Raw genomic sequence first — 20242 nt, forward strand, 5'->3', positions numbered from 1 at the left:
TTTGCTAGCTGAAACACACTTTCATTGTTAAGAGGATAGAGGCTGTTTAAGAGGGATGAGAGCCAAAAAATGTTAACTACGTGTATGTGTTAAGAACAGTGCTAGGTTATCTCATATTCTACATCAGCCAAGGCTCACCATTTTACATATGTGAAAAGCGAAGTTAAAAGTGTTTTAGTAGGGCTTCCCTGGTGGTGCAGTGGTTAAGAATCTGCCTGCCAGTGCAGGGGACGCGGGTTTGAGCCCTGGTCCGGGAAGCTCCCACATGCCACGGAGCAACTAAGAGCATGTGCCACAACTACTGAGCCTGCACTCTAGAGCCCGTGAACCACAGCTACTGAAGCCCACACACCTAGACCCCATGCTCAGCGACAAAGAGAAGCCACCACAATGAGAAGCCCGCGCACCGTAACAAAGAGTAGCCCCCGCTCACCGCAACGAGAGAAAGCCCGCGCATGGCAAGGAAGAGCCAACGCAGCCAAAAATAAATAAATAAATCTTTTTTTTTTAAAAAAAAGTGTTTTAGTAACTTACTAAAAGGCACGCAATCAGTAAATCTGAGCAAGAATTCAATCCCAAATCTGTCACACTGAAGTTTAAGCTAATACATGAGATTAATAAAAACAGCACTAAATTAAAAGTTCAGAGATATTTTTAATTTCATACTCTTTCACTAACGCTCTTTGGAGATAAATCATTTCTTTTATATGGGCCTTAGTTTTCACAACTATAATAGTTGGAAGCTTGACTAGATGATCTGTATGTAGTCTTCCAATTCTAAAATGTTCTACTCATTTGGATTCCTACAATAATTGCCCTTGCAATACATGCATGCTGCCACCAAGTAGCCGTAGAGACTATTAGTTCCTTTTATATCCCTAGTGGGGAGTGCATTTTGACATCAGACTTACCGGTCAATAGTACAACCTGTTACTATAACTATAAAATAACAAAATAATCTGGTATTATTTCCTGTAAAGCAGAAGCTTTACATTGTCTGTGAATCATATCAGAATCACCTGTAGGTTTGTTTGGTTGTGTTTTAACATCTTTAGTGGAGTATAATTGCTTTACAATGGTGTTTAGTTTCTGCTTTATAACACCTGTAGGTTTTTAAACATAGAGGAAATCCATAACCCACTGAATGAGAATCTTCAGAGACAGGACATGGGCATCTGGATTTTTGGGCTCCCATCATCCGTATATTTTATTTTATTTTATTTTTTGCCTATGTACAATATTTGTCACATCCTCTTGAATCTTTAAATGTTTCTTTTTGTTTTAAAATTTTAGCATATTCTATAATCTTCACCTACTTTTCATAAGCTGTTATCTGTTATGTTTATTCGATCTTGTGCTTCTCCTGGTTGTCTTCTTTATTTTCTTTTTTTTTGGCGGGGGGGGGGGGGGCCCTGCCTCATGGCTTGCAGGATCTTAGTTCCCTGACCGGGAATTAGACCCCAGGGCCCCAGCAGTGAAAGCGCCAAGTTCTAACCACTGGACCACCAGGGAAGTCCCAAGGCTTCTGTTTTAAATGACTTTTTTCCCACTCTAATTCATTCCTGGGATCAGTTTCATGTGTGAACATTAAGCCAACCTTGCATTACTAGAATAAAGCTACTTTGATTGTGATATATGATTGTTTTACATACCATGGATACAGTTTGTGCTTCTGTTTACACATTTTGCATGCATGTTCAAAAGAGAAACTGGCCTGTGATTCTATTCTTGTAATATTCTTTTTAGTTTTGATCTGAAGCTTATGTTGGCCTTATAAATATTTTGAGCAATATATACTTTTCTGTTTCCTGGAAGATTTTTATGTAAGATTACCAATATTTCTTCCCTAAATATTTGGAACAATTTACTTGGAAAGCCATTTATCCCTGGAAATCATTTTCTGTAAAGGTACTTAATTATACAAACAACTTTTGCAGTAGATATAGGTTTTTGAGATATTTTTTCTTTCTTGGGTTAGTCTTGTTAGCTTGCATTTTTTAAGAATTTGTCATTTTCGATGAATTTTCAAATTTATAAATATAAAATTATCATAATTTTAACAGCTTTATTGGGATGTAATTTACATACCATAATTTCAACACTTTAATGTATACAATTCAGTGGTTCTCAGTGTAACCACTAAAAGACTTGTGTAAGCATCACAACAATCCAATTTTAGATTTCTGTCCCCCCACAAAAAACCCATTACACATTAACAAGCTTTTTTCAATCTCCTCAACCCTCTCAGCCCTAGGCAACCACTCATCTACTTCCTGTCTCTACAGATTTGCTATTCTGGGCATTTCATATAAATGGGACCGTACAATATGTGATCTTTTGTGAGTGGCTGCTTTTACTTTACATAATGCTTTCATGGTTCATCCATGTTGTAACATGGATCAGTAGATCATTCCTTTCTATAGCTGAATGCTATTCTACTGTATGGATATTCCACATTTTGTTTATTCATTTATCCGGTTGTCATTTGAATTATTTCCACCTTTTGTTTTTAGAAATAGGCTTCTATGAACATTCACGTACAAGCTTTTGTGCAGACATAAGTTTTTATTTCTCTTAGGTATATATTTAGTAGTGGAACTGCTGGGTCATAGGGTAACTCTATGTTTAACACTTGCAGGAACTCTCAAGCTGTTTTGTAAAATGGCCGCACCATTTTACATTCCCACCAGCAATGTATGTGGGTTTCAATCTCTTCTCTTACAGCCTAGCATGTCATCTATGCTGGAAAACGTTTCACATGTAGTTGAGCAGGATGAGTATTTTACTGTTTGGTTGAGTGTTCTGTAAACATTTATTAGGTCTTGTTAATTCATAGTCTCGTCCAAGTCTTCTATATCGTTGTTGATCTTCTGCCTAACTGTTCTATCCATTATTGACTGTGGAGTACTGAAGCCTCTAACTAATGATGTGCAATTATCTATTTCTTCCTTCAATTCTTCATGGATTTTGGTATTTTCTTCTTCATGTATTTTGGTTTTACTTTATTCAGGGCAAATATGTTAAAGATTTTTGTATCTTCCCTTTCTTTATCATAAAATGTTCCTTTTCATATCTAGTAACCTTTTTGTTTGTTTTAAAGTCTATTTTTTCTGGTATTAGTATAGCCACTTCAGCAATGCTTACGGTTGCTATTTGCATGAGGTATATTTTTTCATCCTTTTACTTTGTACACATTAGACTTTTGAATCCAAGCAGTGTCTCCTATAGAAAACCTTTTTTAATACCCAGTTCGACAATATCTGCCTTTTGATTGTACTGTTTAATTCATTTACATTTAGTTTTTATTATTGATATGGTAGGATTTATTTATGTCTATCATTTTACCTTTGGTTTTCTACATGTCTCATGTTTTTGTTTTTTTGTTATTGTTGTTGTTCCTCCATTTTCCTTTTATAGTAAGTAGATATTTTCTGCTGTAACATGTAATTCCTTTAATGATTTTTAACCACATTGTTTGAGTAATGGCTGCACTAGGGCTTATGGAATACATCTCAGAATCTCTTCAGATTTTTACTAGGTTCATTCCAGATAGAAACAGAAACTGTACTTTTATAGAGCTGTATGCCTTCCCCTCTTTTTTGTTTTTATTACATTTATATATGTTACATACTTAACAACATATTATAATAATTACTTCTCACAAGCTTATTTTCTCAAAGAGCTTAGAGAAGAAAGTTGAGCAAATAAATATTTTTGAGTTTGTCGGGTAATCTATTTACCATTGCTGGTTCTCTTCCTTTCTTCCTGCGGATTCAGCTTATGATCTACTGTCATTTTTATTCTAACACAGCTTTGTTCTCACTGCCTTCGTTGTGCCATATCATCAAATATATGATTTTTTTTATGTTATATAGAGAACAATCCAAATATAGTCATATTGGTTAGGCACTTACTTTTTAAATTTGTTAAGAGAAGAAATTTGAAATTACAGTATCTTTTATAATTCCCTACACAACTGCTCTAGTCAGCATTCTTTGTTTTGTTTTTATGGCTTGAGTTACTGTCTGCTATCATTTGAAGAACTTCCACTAGTATTGCTTGTGAAGCCCGTCTGCTAACAGTGAACTCACTCAGTTTCTGTTTCTGCTTCTGAGTTATGGTGAAGTATTGATGACAAGTTGTGGAGTGGTAGGAAAAACTAAAATGCGATGTGCTGTATGATGTATGTTTCACTGAAGTGTCTTGGTCAAATTCTAATGATTTATGATAGAAATCACATAAAGCAAGCATCACAATTCTCCAGGAATGTTCTGTAGAATGCTAATGTTAATGATGAATATGTGATCCCAAATCTTTCACTTGTATTGACCTTATCTCATTAATTCTTCTCCCAACAATGCCATAACTAGAGTTGAGTTCTAAAGTGTACCTTCCTCTTTTCCAATAGAAATGGTCCCACAATTTCAGAAAGTTCTCAAAGGTGAAAAAGTGCACACGGCGCTTATCACGTTTGCAAATGCCAATGAAAATGCTAAGGTAACACTGTCCAAAAGGCAATATTCTTCTGTGAGGGCACCCAACTTTAAACAAATACACATATTCTAAATACAGCTTAGATCTGTGACATGTTTTGGCCAATGAAGTGTGAGCAGACATGATGGCCTTCATTGAGCAGCAGAGGCCTTAAATGGGCTTGTGCAGTTGGGCTCACCTCTTATGTTTCAGTGAACTTTGTGAGAAGACGGGGCCTGGGAGCTGCGGCCTCACAGTTGGGCTCCAGAGGAACATGTGTGTTACAGACCTCAAACTGACCCAAAACACGGAGCAAAACCAGCCATCTAGAGGTCTAAAAGAGAGCCACTGCAGCTAGCCAATAGGTCCAAGAAAAATAAATTCTTGTTTATGGAACTGAGTTTTGGGTCGATTTGTTCCAAAGCATTATCACAGCAAGAGCTGACTAACACAACATCCTCCAAATCACTGTTATGTAAATGGCTGCCACCATGCCTACAAGTAAGGCAATTGTGTACTCAAATTGTGAGAGTCCTTGAACTCTTGGTGCCTCTCCAACACAATGTACATGGCTAAATTTCCACAAATAAGTTCACTAATATACCACAAAGATCTCCCTAAGCTTTTATTAAATGTAATGCAAACTTCTTTCTTTTCATTTTCTGCTTCTACATAGTTAAAATGCTTTTTATCAATGTAAAATGGCTCTTACCTTTTGGCTTCTGTCGTGAGAGTCTTTTGAACTCTGAAACACTGTAGGATATCACCTATATATGGAATCTAAAACAGACAACAATTGAACGAATATAACAAAAAAGAAGGAGAGTCACCGATATAGAGAACAAACTAATGGTTGCCAGTGCGGAGGGGGAGGAGGGGGCAATACAGGGGTGGGGAAGTGAGAGATGTAAACTACTGGGTGTACGACAGGCTCAAGGATGTATTGTACAACACAGGGAATATAGCCAATATTTTGTAATAACTGTAAATGTAAAGTAACCTTTAAAAAGGATATAAAAATTTTTTTAAAAAGAACTCATACTTAAAATTCGAAACAATTTAAATGTCCATCAACAGGAAAATGCACATATAAATTATCGGATTTCCCTACATGGGAATCCTACGTAGCGAGGAAAGTACACGAACTAGACAGATCTTTACGTGTCAGCATGGATGAACCTAGCAAAGATAACACTAAATAAGGCAAGTAACAAGAGAAAACAAAATAGAATACGATGTGCAGTTTAAGAATACTTAAAATTGTAGCCTACATAGAAAGACATCCATGCCACTGATGGAGACCAAGTTCAGAGGAGTGGTTACCCAGGGTCAGCTGGGGAATTGCTGTGCTTGGGAAAGTGGTCACCCCTGAGACTCTTCAACAGGAATGGTAATGTTTCACTTCACACGCTGGCTGGAGGACGGAGGAGTGTCTGCGGATGTTATAATGTGAGCACGCTGCATGTAAAACCCATTGCTGACCACACCTAGGGGAACTGATGCATGGGAGCTGGTAGTGGGTGGAGGCATCCAGAAGGTGGTGGTAGAAGAGGAACATTGTACACGTAACGCCTAAGGCCTGACCAGAGGACGACCACTGCTCTAGAAACTGGACACAAATCCAACTTCTACGGCCAATCTTAGAAGACAAACTGAGGCATATTTAAAATTTTAACACTTTATGTGCGCAAAAATAGATTCAATTCAGGCACCACAAAGCGGAAGAGGTGAGGAGCACTCCAGCCACAGGAGCTGCAGAGATGTTTATTTTAAAAGGGCAGAAGCAAAGCAAGGAAACGAGTGATTTGCTATGGCTTTAACGCCTAGTTGGTGGTTTGTGACTGGGTGTCCTCAGCGCTGTTCGTCACCCTGAGGCGCTGACAGGCTTAGATTTTGGTTGGTTTAAGTAGGCGGCCGCATCGCTAGAGCCACCGCAGGCTAACGGCCTCCTTGCAGGGTTAATTTACTAACACCAATTGTCTGAGTCCTTCCTCTTACTCAGTCACTTCACTTCCTACGCCTCACCTTCTCTTCTCTAAAGTGGATATTCAGTAGTAAATTCTCTGTGGAGGTGTCAGGACAAAACAAAGTGATTATTAGGAACCACGATCATGTCCTGAATGCACGGAACACGTCACCGTTTGCCAACCACCGTGTCAAGTCAGCAGAAACGACAGAAATTAAGAGCTCTCCGCAGAAATCCACACACCTGTGCACCAGGTAAGGGACCACAGGCAGACGTTCACTCAGCCTTTCCTGCGTCCCTCACGGAGTTCACGCTCTCTCCTGGGCGGAGCGAGCACAGACACTTTGCGGGAGTTTAACTACTTTTAAAATGCACTGATACAACCATGTCTCACTTTTGTTTGGAGCAGTCAGCAAACGCTTTTTGGAAACCCCAAATTCTCCACACCTCCTACCTTTTGCGCTGCCGTAGTCTCGAAGCTGCCGACACCGCTCCTCAGGCCGCGTCGTCAGGGGAGGCGGGTCTGCGTGCTGCTCCTCAAGCCGCGTCGTCATGGGAGGCGGGTCTGCGTGCGGACGCACGGCGAGCGCGCAGAAGTCCTCGAGCCCCGCCCCCACGGGCCCGCCCGGAGGCTTAAGCCGCAACCCCGCGGCTCGGGAGGGCCTTGATGCCCGCGCCAACACCAGGCCGCGCGTGGGCTCCGGAGCGCGGCATGGAGGGCTCGGCCTAGCTGGGGCCCGTGGCCCTATGTCTTCTGGCTGCGACGCCGGTCCTGCGCACGATGCGGGGCCGCAGCTGCCGGGTCGCAGCCGCCGGGCGGCGGGCGCCCGAGGGGCTGGGAGGCGAGCCGGGACCCACAGGCGGGTGTGGGCATCCTGTCTGCAGCCAGCGTCCCCGAGGCCGCGCTCAGGCCATGATCACTCGGTGAAGCTGCGCCCGGACAGCACGGCCGACTCCTTCTCCTTCTCGCGCTCTGAGGACCTGTGCGCGCTGCAGGACTCGGTGCCTCTGCCCTCCGTGCGGGCTTCCCTGAGGGAGGGCCTGCTGGACTTAACGCCGACCGCCTCCGCGGGGTAGGCTGGGCGCCACTCCTGAGCACCCTCTGCCCCTGATCTGTATCCAGAGCTTCTTCCAGCCACGGCTTGTCGAGACAGGTTTGTACTTCCCGCTTCCAGGGGCCCTCGTGTGGGCGCTGAGAAGCGGGGTTTTAAATGGTTGAAGGTGGAGGGTGGGCACTAGAACCGGTGCCCAGTGACCGGGTGTACGTGCACTAGACGGGGCGTGCGGCCTAGGACTCCTGCCAGCTCGGTGACCCCGGCCGAGTGCCTTAAGGCTTCAAGGTCTCAGTGTTCTCATCTGTAGCGTGGGCTTAACAGGACCCAGCCTCTGTGGCGGTTACAAGGATGCACTGTGTTAATGCTTCTAGACTCTACAAAGTAGAACACTTAGCGCAGTTTGGAGTATCGTTAATTGTTGCACAGATGTTACCTGGTCTGTTGAATGACTTTGCCTGGTACACACCAAAGCGATTAGGAAATGGATATATCCCAGCTTCATTTCCTTTCCATTCAAACGGGGCTCAGGAAAAAAAAAATTTTTTTCAATAGGTGTATCATATATAGTGGGAAGAGCACCGGTGTCAAGGCAGCTTAGGGTTTGAATTCCAGAGCTTATGCTCTCTGTGGCCTGGACAGGTTTCTTTTGCACTACAATCCCCACACTTGTAAAATGACATTAAAAACCACTCTTTCTGTGGGTTCTTAGAATTAATTAAGCAGGTTGTGTGTGTAAAGTATCCTGGCACTTGAATGAGTTGTCAGAACCAAGGGCTGCTGGAGACCATGCTTCTGCCCTAGGTAATCTTCCCTTCTACTGGGCAGCAAGTAAACACAAGCACAGGAGTCAGTGCTCTGGAAGAAGTGAGTTCTGCTGCTACAGAGCACAGAATCTCTTTTTTCTTTGATTTAATTTTTATTCTATATTGGAGGATAGTTGATATACAATATTGTGTTAGTTTCAGGTGTACAGTAAAGTGATTCAGTTATACATATATCCATTCCTTTTCAGATTCTTTTCCCGTACACTTTGTTACAGGATATGGAGTAGAGGTCCCTGTGCTATGCAGTAGGTCCTTGTTGATTATTTTATATATAGTCGTGTGTATATGTTAATGCCAAACTCCTAATGTATCCCTCCCCGCCATCTTTCCCCTTTGCAGAGCACAGAAACTTGGAAGGGCAAGTTCAGGGTAGGATTCTTGGAGGAAGTGCCGTCCTTTCTAAGGATATGTAGCAGCTCCTGGGGTGGCAGGAGAAAGCAGTGTGTGTTGAAGTTTGAGAAATGTAAGAAAATATGGCAAAACTAATGTACAGGACTGGAACTCAGGGTTTGGGAAAGAAATGAGAGTCGATACTGAAAACTTAGTGGGGCCCAACAGAAAGGCGCCTTGTTTGTCCTGTCAGAAGTTTGGATGTTTATCCTGAAGGCTGCGGGAAACACCAAAGAACAGTGAAATGGAATTCTGGTTTAGAGGCTCACTTGGACCTCCATGTGGAAGGCAGTTGATTGGGTGCAGGGTGAATTGTAATCTAAGGGTCCCACTTAAGTTATAAAAGGTGGGACCGGGTTTTGCAGATCTGAGAGAGAATGGGTGAGGCCTGGTGACCAGTTAGAAAAGGGAGGGCAGCAAGCGTGGGTGACAGTTTACAGCTGCATCTTTTTGAGAGATACAGAGCACAGTAGAAAGGGATTGGGGGTGGCAAGAGGATCTTACTTCATCTTCAGTGCTTTAGAGGGGCCTGGTAGACAGGTCTGGGCCCAAGGTACAGATGTGGGCTTTTGGGAGGACAGGTGTTTGATGGCATGGTAGAGACTTAGGTTATCCACAAGAATATCCAAAGAATCATAGGTCTGAGAGTTTTTTTAAGTGGGTATATTTGAGGATGTTTATAAGCTGAGAGAAAGTAGCCAACAGAAGAAGGGTGTAAAGATCTAGGAGAGGAAGTGATTGTTCATTTGTTTTTGAAAAGCTGAACACTCATCGTGTGCCTGGCCCGTTTCTAGGATCTGGGGTTCACACCATCTGTTATCTCTTCCGCAAGGACAGTTCAATTCATCCCCTGGTGAACAGAAGTCAGATTATTCTTTGCATCCCATTCAGGTGTAAGAACTGTTTTGTACCTCTGAAGGGAAGCAAGCTCTATCCTTTGGTCACCTGCTGATGATAATAGCATTGGCTGAGACCTGACCATTTACAACGAAGGCACTTCTGTAGGTAATAAGTTCCAGGAGGGCCCGAACTGAGTATGTCTGTTTCAGCATTTAGCATGGTTTAGCATCTGAGAGGCCGGTACATTATTGGCATATAGTAGACTTAAAAATGAATATTTGTGGATTGTCTGAATGAGTGGATGTGTGTGATTCACATCCTATTTGCAGGTCCTATGCCCTGCAATGGATTTTCAGTGTCAGGTTGTGAAAGTATTTATGACGGGGATTGGCATTGTTCCCTATCTAACGGATAAAGATTACACACGAAAGGACTTTACACTGACATCCCAAAAGCCTCATAGGAATTACTTAACAAAAAAATAAAATTGGATTCTGTATAATTTCTAATTTGTAAGCTGGCCAGAACACTGGTATTTCAGTCAGTCCTCTGGTAGTTCCGATGACGTCCCCATGATCACCCAGGCATAATCAGAATGGCTTTAGGATTTGGGAGCCAAAATGTTCCTCAGTATTTACGGCTTTGCTCGTCCATTTAAGAAAATGGACTATTGAAAAAAATAGCTTCAGACACAATATGGCATTTTATGATTTAGCATGAAATCTGAGAAATATAGAGGTTATCGGAAGCCTGCAATGGTAAAGTTCCCTCTGCTATGGAAGTTATTGTCTTTAAACAAAGATTCTACATCATTAATGCTATATATATATTTTTTATGATATTCAGGTTAATTTCCAATTCTAAGGAAGTAATTGGTTGGTTGGTATGAGAGATGGTGTGGCTTCCAAAGGTGAAAAGTATTATTTTGTTGTAATTTCTGGCTACCTAAGGATGGGAGAGGCCCGGGACACTGCAGTCAGTATATTATGTGGAGCAGGTTATATTGTGGTTTATTTATGAACTTTTACATGTTTATTTTCTTCTTTGCGGTATGCGGGCCTCTCACTGTTGCGGCCTCTCCCGTTGAGGAGCACAGGCTCCGGATGCGCAGGCTCAGCGGCCATGGCTCACGGGCCTAGCCACTCCGCGGCATGTGGGATCTTCCCGGACTGGGGCACGAACCCGTGTTCCCTGCATAGGCAGGCAGACTCTCAACCACTGCGCCACAAGGGAAGCCCACGTGTTTATTTTCTATGCAAGTTTGTGTGCTCCTTTTTGAGTTTTGGTAGATAAGTGTTTTGTAACTTTGGAATACTTGGAGTTATATACATATATATATATATATATTTTTTTTAATGTAGTAGTTAAAGCCGTGGAGAGTGTACTAGTCTACCTAGTACTCCCTGTCGGAATGCCACACTTGAGGCCAGATGCCAGCCTTCCCAGAACATTTGTGGTCTCCTTTCAGTTTTTGACCTGCTCAGATTGAGTCCCTATAGACTCTTCATCAGCTTGAAACCTGATCTTCCACCCCTTCCCTGACCTTGATGGTTACCTTCCTACTTTAGGCCTCAGGTGCTTTAGCTATAAAATGATATAGTTGCCCTTAATTCTAAAGTTTTCTTTCTAAAGGGCTACAATGTGGTGGCTCCTTGAAAATGTTTCTCTTTGCTGGTTTTAATTTTGTAGAGAATTAAAACCCCAGCCACTCTAAAAGACAGTAAGTTACATTGGATCAGGAAAGTGTGCTTTTGTAGTTAGATTAACAGGGATGGAAGATGACTTAATATGTTTTAAGATACTCATGATCCGTTCTCGTGAGAGTCGGGGGAAGAAGGGGAAGAGAGTTAATAAAATACCAAACGACTGTGACAAATTAAGTTCACCAAGATGTAGGTGATTAGTTACTACTTGAATAAGCCACACAAATCCAATTCAAGTTGTCCTTTATTTTTCTAAGAAGGATCCCAGTGAACTGAGTCCCATGTTCAGTGACTCCACGTTCAATGGCTTAGTCTTTAAAAACTGTTATGTTGCTGGAAGCAGAAATATTGCCCATCAGTCCTAATTGATGTTTAGCTATCACGCACATTTGAAATAAATTTATTACTTTGCCTGATCTCAGTGTAATACATTCTAAAGGGGCAAAGAACACATGAAAAGTTATGGAGTCTCCATCTTCTACACTAAAGTGTGCAATAAATAACATATTATTTGGCTGTGAAATTCACAAGCCATAGAAACCACACCATTAGCAATGTATACAGTAGTAAACAGCAGGTAATGAGAATGATATAAAATAAAACAGACTGTGTATGTTGGCACTGCTGCCAATAAAACAATCATTCAATGCATTCATATGCATCTACGCTAGGTAAGCTCTTTAGGGCAATTGCTATGAGTTCTACATACCTGTCAGGATATTATATATAGCCCACTTTCTACGGCATTTATTCAAAGACTCTGAGAAAGCGTTACTCTGGGTAAATTCAGACCTTTTCTCAATATAGAATTTGGTCAACATGCATTCTGAACAGCAAAATTTCACAGTATTTTCCTACACTAATTTCCACCTCAGCAAATGCAGGATTAAGTATAATGGATTATAAGGAGTTAGAAAGGAAAGATGGAAGAAAAGAAGGAAGGTAGAAAAAAGGTGGGTATGGAGTACTTCAACATTTATGTAAAGAGTGGACCTAAAACTAACCTGAGGTTTCCCTGAGCTATTAGCATACGCTATAGAAACTTAATGAAAAATAAAAAAAAGAGCAAGGGAAACTCAAAGATTCTTTGTTTTTTCACTTTACTGCATACACACGTCCACCTTAAACAATCTATATGCTTATATCCAATAAGAGAGCATTGTTTTGCAAGGCTATTTGGGTTCTATCAGCATGTAAAGGTCGGACAACTCAACTTTAGCAGAGTTAGCCTTCAGGTGAATAATTGCTTCTTTCAGGTTGGGAGCATTTGAATTTTCCAGAAATGTTTCCCAAAATATGAAAACTAAAAGAAGGGTCCTAGGACAGCGTCCTTTAGAAGTTTTATAGTATCAAGCCTTTTGGAGGAAGAGAATCTTTGTCGATTATCAACACAATGATTCCAAGCAGGTCAATATTTGCTGACAATATTATATAACAGAACCCACTTCACCTCCATTATACTGACAATGATCTTCCTTACTTCAACCTTGTGCTTCTTAGTAAAGTTGAAAATACTGAGCCAAGAACAGACAGTGACAATGCCAGAGACTCAGATGTACCTATAGGTGCCTTCAGACAACATCAGCCACCCAGGCTAAAGTCCTGGTTTAAAACATCCCAACATGAATGAATCTCAAAAACCATATGCTGAGCAAGTGAAGCCAGATCAGAAGGGCACCTATACTGTATTATTCAACTTACATGAAATTGTAAACTGGGCAAAAGTCATCTCTAAAGATAAAAAACAGATCCGTGGTTGCCTTGGGTTGGAGATGGGGATACTTTTGCAAAAGCCTAGGAGGAAACTTTCTAGGGTTTTAGAATTGTTATCTATCTTTATGGGGGTGGTAGTTAAACAAATGTATACATTAATTAAAAGTCACTGAACCGTTGACTAAAAATGTCTGCATTTTATTGTATGTAAATGATACCTTAATAAGGTTGATTACAAAATGAAGCAAAACCAAAACAAAGCAGAAGAAAAACCTCTCAAGACCTCAAAGGAAATACACTGTTTTCTCCCAGGGTACCAGATTGGAAATGAGGCATTGGTCTGTTCTACCCTCAGATTATCCCTAGGATTATCTAGTCTATTTTAAAGCACTAGAGTCCCCTATCAGGAAAACTCACCCCATGTTTAATTACTTTGATTTCTTCTCTGCCTCTTCTCCCAAGACAGTGAAGCCATTCACGGAAGGAAAACCAGCTTTTTCCAACTTTGCATCACCACATATTCTTTCCAAAGCTATTATTTATGGAATGGAATTTGGCTACACTTTGTAAAAATCTAGCTTTTTGGGCCTTACAAAGCTTAACAGTTAACCTATTGCCTCCACTGGAATTTGGAAAAAACTTATTTTGAAAAGGAATAGCTGAGACTTGACATTTTTTGTGTGTGATTTTCTCTTCCCCTAAGATAGAAGTGAGTAGGAATGAGAAACACGTACATAAAGAAAAATAAATTATCTTGCTGCCTTTGCATGGTTATAATTTATAGGAGGCCCTTTTCAACAATAATCTATTATCAGAATCAATAAAATATAATCTCCATGAAGGCCAGGCCAGGATATTTGTCCCTTTTTCAGCAGATTGCAATACAAACCACATTCATGGATATGCTTCTTGATGATCTTTGTAATACTGGAACAGTTGCCCATTTCCTCATGCCTCTTCACCTTAACTTCAACCTGGTTTTTCACCAATGACCTCACATTTCCTTCTCTATCACTTGGTTGTGGGCCTCTTTTCCAACTCCAACTCCAACTCGCATTTCACTCTGTCACCAAAGGAAGACTCACACCTTCCTGCTTTTTAGTCATACCTCAAGGTCATTACCATATTGTGATCACCCTGAAGAATAGCCAGACAATTGTTATTTCAGAGCCATCTGACAGTTTGTAGCTCTAAAAATTAACTAAGAACCGCATTTGTCAAAAATATCCTAGTTTAAGATTTTGGTAATACAGCAACAGTAATTCCGAAGTCATTTATGACAATCAGTGTGGGAAGCACCCTCCTTCTGGAAGATCCTTTGCCATACAATACTCTTTCCCTGTCTGGTAATAAGGAAGAATGGCCGAGGAAAGTAACCTTTTGTGGAAAGAAATACTTGGCTTTGAGAAGGCTTGAAGTTCATACATTTTTCTTGAATTAGATTCCCCATTAATTACTTTATCCACAAAGAGGTAATTATCAGAGTTATGTAATCAATTAAGGAGATGCTACTCCACATTCTTTCAGCTTGTTGACCTTTCTCACTTTATTTCATGTGGCTATCTGAAACATCAGTGATTTACATGCCTTTTTTTTTTGACAGATTTCTCTGTGTGTGTGTCCCCATGATGAAAACATCATTAAAGTAAAATATCATGAATAGACTCTTAAGAAGCAGAGTCTACTGAAAGTCCTGGAAAATATGAAAGCACTAATATTCACGGACAACTCTACACTCTGAAAGTTACTCCAAATTTTGTTGATCTCTCTTTTGTCTAGGAGTTTTTCATATTTTCTACCATGATCATTTGTTAGTTTTATAATTACATAATAAAGGCATTACATCATACAATCTTTTGTTATCCATTGCAGTTTTAAAACTATTCCTTTCCTTGTCCTCAGCAGATATGTCATAGATTACTAGTACACAAGCAAAGACTTTCAACGTAACAGTACTTTATAGTGAGAAGAACTATACTGAGCTATCTCTATCCTAAGACAATGCACTAGGAAAGCACTAGGAATACAGAGACGATCAAGGGGCAAGTTCCTTGCCTTTGAGTATACATGATCATTATAGCAAATGCTTAAATAGCACTTAGTATGTAACTCACCACAGCAGTCTTATTATCCTCCTTTTTAATAGGTGAGCAGAGGAAGCCACAGGGAAGTCATAGGGTAAAGCCAGAATTTGAACCTAGGTAGATTAGTACACTCTCCACGGCTTTAACTACTACATTAGAATATATATATATATATATGTATGTATATAACTCCAAGTATTCCAAAGTTACAAAACACTTATCTACCAAAACTCAAAAAGGAGCACACAAACTTGCATAGAAAATAAACACGTGGGCTTCCCTTGTGGCGCAGTGGTTGAGAGTCTGCCTGCCTATGCAGGGGACATGGGTTCGTGCCCCAGTCCGGGAAGATCCCACATGCCGCGGAGTGGCTAGGCCCGTGAGCCATGGCCGCTGAGCCTGCGCATCCGGAGCCTGTGCTCCTCAACGGGAGAGGCCGCAACAGTGGGAGGCCCGCATACCGCAAAGAAGAAAATAAACATGTAAAAGTTCATAAATAAACCACAATATAACCTGCTCCACATAATATACTGACTGCAGTGTCCCGGGCCTCTCCCATCCTTAGGTAGCCGGAAATTACAACAAAATAATACTTTTCACCTTTGGAAGCCACACCATCTCTCATACCAACCAACCAATTACTTCCTTAGAATTGGAAATTAACCTGAATATCATAAAAAATATATATATAGCATTAGTGATGTAGAATCTTTGTTTAAAGACAATAACTTCCATAGCAGAGGGAACTTTACCATTGCAGGCTTCCGATAACCTCTATATTTCTCAGATTTCATGCTAAATCATAAAATGCCATATTGTGTCTGAAGCTATTTTTTTCAATAGTCCATTTTCTTAAATGGACGAGCAAAGCCGTAAATACTGAGGAACATTTTGGCTCCCAAATCCTAAAGCCATTCTGATTATGCCTGGGTGATCATGGGGACGTCATCGGAACTACCAGAGGACTGACTGAAATACCAGTGTTCTGGCCAGCTTACAAATTAGAAATTATACAGAATCCAATTTTATTTTTTGTTAAGTAATTCCTATGAGGCTTTTGGGATGTCAGTGTGAAGTCCTTTCGTGTGTAATCTTTATCCATTAGATAGGGAACAATGCCAATCCCCGTCATAAATACTTTCACAACCTGACACTGAAAATCCATTGCAGGGCATAGGACCTGCAAATAGGATGTGAATCACACACATCCACTCATTCAGACAATCCACAAATATTCATTTTTAAGTCTACTATATGCCAATAATGTACCGGCCTCTCAGATGCTAAACCATGCTAAATGCTGAAACAGACATACTCAGTTCGGGCCCTCCTGGAACTTATTACCTACAGAAGTGCCTTCGTTGTAAATGGTCAGGTCTCAGCCAATGCTATTATCATCAGCAGGTGACCAAAGGATAGAGCTTGCTTCCCTTCAGAGGTACAAAACAGTTCTTACACCTGAATGGGATGCAAAGAATAATCTGACTTCTGTTCACCAGGGGATGAATTGAACTGTCCTTGCGGAAGAGATAACAGATGGTGTGAACCCCAGATCCTAGAAACGGGCCAGGCACACGATAAGTGTTCAGCTTTTCAAAAACAAATGAACAATCACTTCCTCTCCTAGATCTTTACACCCTTCTTCTGTTGGCTACTTTCTCTCAGCTTATAAACATCCTCAAATATACCCACTTAAAAAAACTCTCAGACCTATGATTCTTTGGATATTCTTGTGGATAACCTAAGTCTCTACCATGCCATCAAACACCTGTCCTCCCAAAAGCCCACATCTGTACCTTGGGCCCAGACCTGTCTACCAGGCCCCTCTAAAGCACTGAAGATGAAGTAAGATCCTCTTGCCACCCCCAATCCCTTTCTACTGTGCTCTGTATCTCTCAAAAAGATGCAGCTGTAAACTGTCACCCACGCTTGCTGCCCTCCCTTTTCTAACTGGTCACCAGGCCTCACCCATTCTCTCTCAGATCTGCAAAACCCGGTCCCACCTTTTATAACTTAAGTGGGACCCTTAGATTACAATTCACCCTGCACCCAATCAACTGCCTTCCACATGGAGGTCCAAGTGAGCCTCTAAACCAGAATTCCATTTCACTGTTCTTTGGTGTTTCCCGCAGCCTTCAGGATAAACATCCAAACTTCTGACAGGACAAACAAGGCGCCTTTCTGTTGGGCCCCACTAAGTTTTCAGTATCGACTCTCATTTCTTTCCCAAACCCTGAGTTCCAGTCCTGTACATTAGTTTTGCCATATTTTCTTACATTTCTCAAACTTCAACACACACTGCTTTCTCCTGCCACCCCAGGAGCTGCTACATATCCTTAGAAAGGACGGCACTTCCTCCAAGAATCCTACCCTGAACTTGCCCTTCCAAGTTTCTGTGCTCTGCAAAGGGGAAAGATGGCGGGGAGGGATACATTAGGAGTTTGGCATTAACATATACACACGACTATATATAAAATAATCAACAAGGACCTACTGCATAGCACAGGGACCTCTACTCCATATCCTGTAACAAAGTGTACGGGAAAAGAATCTGAAAAGGAATGGATATATGTATAACTGAATCACTTTACTGTACACCTGAAACTAACACAATATTGTATATCAACTATCCTCCAATATAGAATAAAAATTAAATCAAAGAAAAAAGAGATTCTGTGCTCTGTAGCAGCAGAACTCACTTCTTCCAGAGCACTGACTCCTGTGCTTGTGTTTACTTGCTGCCCAGTAGAAGGGAAGATTACCTAGGGCAGAAGCATGGTCTCCAGCAGCCCTTGGTTCTGACAACTCATTCAAGTGCCAGGATACTTTACACACACAACCTGCTTAATTAATTCTAAGAACCCACAGAAAGAGTGGTTTTTAATGTCATTTTACAAGTGTGGGGATTGTAGTGCAAAAGAAACCTGTCCAGGCCACAGAGAGCATAAGCTCTGGAATTCAAACCCTAAGCTGCCTTGACACCGGTGCTCTTCCCACTATATATGATACACCTATTGAAAAAAATTTTTTTTTTCCTGAGCCCCGTTTGAATGGAAAGGAAATGAAGCTGGGATATATCCATTTCCTAATCGCTTTGGTGTGTACCAGGCAAAGTCATTCAACAGACCAGGTAACATCTGTGCAACAATTAACGATACTCCAAACTGTGCTAAGTGTTCTACTTTGTAGAGTCTAGAAGCATTAACACAGTGCATCCTTGTAACCGCCACAGAGGCTGGGTCCTGTTAAGCCCACGCTACAGATGAGAACACTGAGACCTTGAAGCCTTAAGGCACTCGGCCGGGGTCACCGAGCTGGCAGGAGTCCTAGGCCGCACGCCCCGTCTAGTGCACGTACACCCGGTCACTGGGCACCGGTTCTAGTGCCCACCCTCCACCTTCAACCATTTAAAACCCCGCTTCTCAGCGCCCACACGAGGGCCCCTGGAAGCGGGAAGTACAAACCTGTCTCGACAAGCCGTGGCTGGAAGAAGCTCTGGATACAGATCAGGGGCACAGGGTGCTCAGGAGTGGCGCCCAGTCTACCCCGCGGAGGCGGTCGGCGTTAAGTCCAGCAGGCCCTCCCTCAGGGAAGCCCGCACGGAGGGCAGAGGCACCGAGTCCTGCAGCGCGCACAGGTCCTCAGAGCGCGAGAAGGAGTCGGCCGTGCTGTCCGGGCGCAGCTTCACCGAGTGATCATGGCCTGAGCGCGGCCTCGGGGACGCTGGCTGCAGACAGGATGCCCACACCCGCCTGTGGGTCCCGGCTCGCCTCCCAGCCCCTCGGGCGCCCGCCGCCCGGCGGCTGCGACCCGGCAGCTGCGGCCCCGCATCGTGCGCAGGACCGGCGTCGCAGCCAGAAGACATAGGGCCACGGGCCCCAGCTAGGCCGAGCCCTCCATGCCGCGCTCCGGAGCCCACGCGCGGCCTGGTGTTGGCGCGAGCATCAAGGCCCTCCCGAGCCGCGGGGTTGCGGCTTAAGCCTCCGGGCGGGCCCGTGGGGGCGGGGCTCGAGGACTTCTGCGCGCTCGCCGTGCGTCCGCACGCAGACCCGCCTCCCATGACGACGCGGCTTGAGGAGCAGCACGCAGACCCGCCTCCCCTGACGACGCGGCCTGAGGAGCGGTGTCGGCAGCTTCGAGACTACGGCAGCGCAAAAGGTAGGAGGTGTGGAGAATTTGGGGTTTCCAAAAAGCGTTTGCTGACTGCTCCAAACAAAAGTGAGACATGGTTGTATCAGTGCATTTTAAAAGTAGTTAAACTCCCGCAAAGTGTCTGTGCTCGCTCCGCCCAGGAGAGAGCGTGAACTCCGTGAGGGACGCAGGAAAGGCTGAGTGAACGTCTGCCTGTGGTCCCTTACCTGGTGCACAGGTGTGTGAATTTCTGCGGAGAGCTCTTAATTTCTGTCGTTTCTGCTGACTTGACACGGTGGTTGGCAAACGGTGACGTGTTCCGTGCATTCAGGACATGATCGTGGTTCCTAATAATCACTTTGTTTTGTCCTGACACCTCCACAGAGAATTTACTACTGAATATCCACTTTAGAGAAGAGAAGGTGAGGCGTAGGAAGTGAAGTGACTGAGTAAGAGGAAGGACTCAGACAATTGGTGTTAGTAAATTAACCCTGCAAGGAGGCCGTTAGCCTGCGGTGGCTCTAGCGATGCGGCCGCCTACTTAAACCAACCAAAATCTAAGCCTGTCAGCGCCTCAGGGTGACGAACAGCGCTGAGGACACCCAGTCACAAACCACCAACTAGGCGTTAAAGCCATAGCAAATCACTCGTTTCCTTGCTTTGCTTCTGCCCTTTTAAAATAAACATCTCTGCAGCTCCTGTGGCTGGAGTGCTCCTCACCTCTTCCGCTTTGTGGTGCCTGAATTGAATCTATTTTTGCGCACATAAAGTGTTAAAATTTTAAATATGCCTCAGTTTGTCTTCTAAGATTGGCCGTAGAAGTTGGATTTGTGTCCAGTTTCTAGAGCAGTGGTCGTCCTCTGGTCAGGCCTTAGGCGTTACGTGTACAATGTTCCTCTTCTACCACCACCTTCTGGATGCCTCCACCCACTACCAGCTCCCATGCATCAGTTCCCCTAGGTGTGGTCAGCAATGGGTTTTACATGCAGCGTGCTCACATTATAACATCCGCAGACACTCCTCCGTCCTCCAGCCAGCGTGTGAAGTGAAACATTACCATTCC

The 20242-nt window shown here is 42.7% G+C and overlaps 1 protein-coding gene across 1 annotated transcript in view; it reads left to right on the top strand.

Moving 5' to 3' along the window:
- Nucleotides 1-14816, top strand: part of LOC125961770 (metabotropic glutamate receptor 7-like) — a 122131-nt gene extending 107315 nt beyond the window's left edge. The window contains exon 5 of the mRNA XM_049700663.1: nucleotides 14568-14816. The gene's annotated coding sequence lies outside the window, so the exon portion shown is untranslated. The remainder of the gene's footprint in view (nucleotides 1-14567) is intronic.
- The last annotated feature ends 5426 nt before the right edge of the window (nucleotides 14817-20242 follow it).

This window comes from Orcinus orca, chromosome 17 (genome assembly GCF_937001465.1).
Source record: "Orcinus orca chromosome 17, mOrcOrc1.1, whole genome shotgun sequence".
Lineage (NCBI taxonomy): Eukaryota > Metazoa > Chordata > Mammalia > Artiodactyla > Delphinidae > Orcinus > Orcinus orca.